The sequence below is a fragment of the Alosa alosa genome, chromosome 10, assembly GCF_017589495.1.
Source record: "Alosa alosa isolate M-15738 ecotype Scorff River chromosome 10, AALO_Geno_1.1, whole genome shotgun sequence".
Lineage (NCBI taxonomy): Eukaryota > Metazoa > Chordata > Actinopteri > Clupeiformes > Clupeidae > Alosa > Alosa alosa.
In genome coordinates, this window is record NC_063198.1 from 7,898,515 (window position 1) to 7,901,917 (window position 3,403).

Sequence of the window (3,403 nt, forward strand, 5' to 3'; positions counted from 1 at the left end):
TGCAGGTTCCGTGACATCTGAATGGTCTGTGATGTGCGCAAAAAAACGCAAGGAGAGCGAATCCAAAAATCAGGAGGTGGGCAACTGTTGCTTTCCCGTTCTAAAGTGGGGGTGAATCAGTGTTTCGACAGTCACTCCAGAACTGCAATAAAACGAGTCGCTTTCAGCCTGTATCGGTGTTATTATTCTTAACCCTATAATGACTCTGTCACGCAAAACGTCTGTAGACTAATGCCAATTAGGCTACACCATCAGGTCAGTACAATTAGACTATTTTGATCAGCCAAATCACTGATATGATGAACGTCTCTGTAGGCTAGGGGCCCACTTTCAACAGTTGAAAGTCATTAAGCCTGTTTATGTTTTAAAATAATATTTCATTTTTGTTTATTTCACTCATCTTGCTGATATGTCAAAACAAATTTGCCAAAACAATTTTACTATGTGGAATAAGCTGAAACACTGTCATTAGAACAGATGTTTATTCTGATAAAACCTACAGACTACTGTTTAGATGGGAACAAAGAAGATGAGGACCAGATAGTTATTCAGCCCAGAGGACAATTTTGCATTCCTGGGGTAACTAAATTACAGCCAGGAATGAATTTACTGTGGTTATAATGCCCAAATTATGTCTCCCTTGTTTTCATTTTGAGGCTTGGGGTTAGATTTGTTTATTTTATCAAATAGGTCCAGGGCATCATTAGCGTTTGAAGGGTGAGTGCAGTCTCCTCAGAAGTTAGATATTGACTGGCCATTATAGTTTTGTCCATTGTTATGACTAACAGCAAATGTTTGTTTCTTGTAGTTGACTTCTTGCACCGACATCCAAATAGAATTAGACATAAAACTTTTGAGGGGGCATAAGGCAGCCACTGAAAATTGGTATGTGATTCTGCTGGTGTTGTTTCCAGAGTTAAAGGGAGTATTTTTTAAAAAAATATTTTGAAATTCCATCATGTCATTCTTTCTTTCCTCCATCCAACAATTACTCTCATATTGTTGGCACATCAATTTGTGTGACTTAATCCTTATTAAATTATTTCAGCATTTCTTTGATTTATCGTCATTAGCTCCTTTGTATATGGATGGTAGCCTAGTTATTATGATCTGATAGTGACTTAAAATATAGCTTGAGGATTACATTTTATATTATTCAAAATATGTAAAAATATTACATATTTTTATGGAGTTGAGATACAGGGATTAGGATTAAGTCTTGTTGTTTGCTTTAATAAGTATCATAATAACATATTTTGAGACATAATCTCAAAGCAAGGTTGCAAGGCTGCAAGGTTGTAAAGCAAGATTGTCCTCTATGCTTGCTATTCTGTCACCCACAGATTGTGCATCTTAAAACAGTGAAGCCGTAAATGTCTGTAAAAAACATGTTAGTCATCCAGTGATGGAAACAAGGAGAACCACTGTTTTCTGAGGTTTTGAAAGACCCTGGAGATTTGATATGCTTTTGGTCTTGATTTGACTGAAATGTTATTGATAGTGAGACTATTGAATATGCCAATATGTCATCAGAGCGTTGATATGCTTAAACTGCCACATTGGATTTGACAGCAGTGAAGACAACGTCCTCCACTGAACTTGTGATGTAATTGTCACATTTTTATTTTAGGTGCTGTTTTTCCACAAAGCCATCTTACTGTGACCTTGATGATAGTGGACCATGCAAGCTCTCACACACATCCTTGCACTCTAGCCACTGGAGGTTTCATGTTTTGTTAACTAATAATGTCAATCAAAGTCACTGAGTCATTGAGCTTAGAGTCAGTTTCTGCCAGATATAATAGAATTCAGAATGGCTCACACACAGTGAGTCCCTTTGGATGATTCCATAATCTAACCACCTTTGAATCGTTTAGCATTGAACTCCCAGCCCTGAAATAACATGATTTGTCATTAATCTAACCATTTATGAATAAAATCATCATTCGTCATTCATTTAAGTAATTGATCATTTGGTAAAATACATCTCCTTGGGCTACATGAACTCATGGTCTGCCTTTGATAATGGCAAAGAGAGGAAGGGGCCTATGTGCGCATGACAACATGTTAAATGTACAACAGATGCTGCCTTTAGCCGTGTGAGTTACTGGCTAGTTAGTGGCACGCCATGGAGCTTGTATCTGCTCAGTGTATTGTGGACACTTCATGTCTCATCTCAGCTGCACTCTTCCCACATGGTGACTGCCATACAGACTGCCATAAATGTGTGTGTGTGTGTGTGTGTGTGCATGTGCGTGTGTGTGTGTGTGTGTGTGTGTGTGTGTGTGTGTGTGTGTGTGTGTGTGTGTGTGAGGAGTGGGGGTGGTGGTTCTGCTGTTTTATGTTTGCGAGTTTTGCTTTATCTGGATTTTGTTTTGTTCAGGGGAAAGTGGTTTCAGCATAAACTTCCCCCTTGTGTCAGACACATTTGGATTGTTGTATTTCCCTCAGTGCATGTTTGGACCTGATAGTTTTGTCATATTAATTGTTTCGTATGTGAATGGTCAACTTGACCTTTGTTGCACAATCATGCGATTGAATTTCAAAATCACAAATAGGTGACAGGTGATAATAGACCTGAAAAAGGCATGGAATTGTGGGAAACTAAAATAAAACTATAAACTGATGACTATGTGGACATATGAGCAGGACATATGGTTTTGACATCAAGTTTCCTGCATTTACTCACCATGTATATTGCACATCTTAACTGGAATGCAACTTTGAATTAAACATTCCTATCATCTTGATCACACCATCCCTACATTTTACTTTGTTGTACAGTATTTTGTTTGATTGTGAGATGACTACTCGTCTGGAGAAAATGTCACTAAAATCTGGGATTGAGTGTTTCAAAAGCCAGTATAAACCAGACTGGTTGTCCAGCTAAAATCTATTAGGGGGTGATCAGACAGAACACGCTTTGACGCTTGTAAAACGGAAAGCGCAGCAGGCGCACAAAACGTGAGGTGCTCTGGGCGCATAAGCAGCATGCAAAACGCTTACGACCAATAAGAAACAACATAAAAAAGGCGCACCTCGCTGCAAATCTGAACTGCTATTTTGAAATCTACCCACAAAAGGCAGGACTGGTATAGAATTGGTTTCCTATGTACATATGAACCATTCCTGAACACATTTAGATCTAATTTCCCCTGTGTTTGTCCCCAAGTTATCACATATATGGCAATGAAATATATCCTGGTCCCTGAGATAAAATATTCAGCACCTGTTTCATTTGGTTGTATGGGCTTTTCAACAGGATTTCAGATCAAACAAAGAGATTTTACATAGACAGTAGGCACCATCATGTTGCAAAAATGTCCTGTATACATACTCGTCCAGATATTCAGCATTGAGTTGGGCGCAGGGTACAGATTTTGTGTCAATCTCACATGACCAT